The sequence below is a fragment of the Propithecus coquereli genome, unplaced genomic scaffold (assembly GCF_000956105.1).
Source record: "Propithecus coquereli isolate 6110/MARCELLA unplaced genomic scaffold, Pcoq_1.0 Scaffold103, whole genome shotgun sequence".
NCBI classification, from domain to species: Eukaryota; Metazoa; Chordata; class Mammalia; order Primates; family Indriidae; genus Propithecus; species Propithecus coquereli.
This window is the reverse complement of record NW_012134192.1, coordinates 3,870,346-3,870,991: the sequence shown is the minus strand read 5'-3', so window position 1 is coordinate 3,870,991 and position 646 is coordinate 3,870,346.

The window sequence follows — 646 nt, the reverse complement described above, 5'->3', positions numbered from 1 at the left end:
CTTTATTTCTGTTATTATTACATTGTAATATATAATGAAATAGTTATACAACTCACCATAGGTTGGAGACCCCTGTTTTGATTAAACACGTTTTGATTATATAATGTTTCCTAAATAAAGTCTTAAGTTAGATTTCGAAAATAAAAACCTCCATAGAGTAAAAGTAACTCGTTTTCTCCTCTCTTCACCTCCTCCCATAAAAAGAAAGCGTTATACAACTCACCATAGGTTGGAGACCCCTGTTTTGATTAAACACGTTTTGATTATATAATGTTTCCTAAATAAAGTTTTAAGTTAGATTTCGAAAATAAAAACCTCCATAGAGTAAAAGTAACTCGTTTTCTCCTCTCTTCACCTCCTCCCATAAAAAGAAAGCTACACGGAAGATTATTTTCGCTTTGGTCATGATTTTTTATTGGCGTTTGAGGCTTTTCATCTTTGTCTTTTAAAATAACAGTGATAATGCCGCAGTGATTTTCTATTTTGAGCTTCCAATATCAAACTAACCTCTTTTTCATGTATTATTATAAGGAAGAGAAGAAAAAGTTTATTTTTCTGTAGACAGTACATTGAAATGGAGATGTAGTGTAGTTAGTTCTAAAACCAGGCAATGATGTATTGATATTAAAATAGGTGTCTCTGGCTG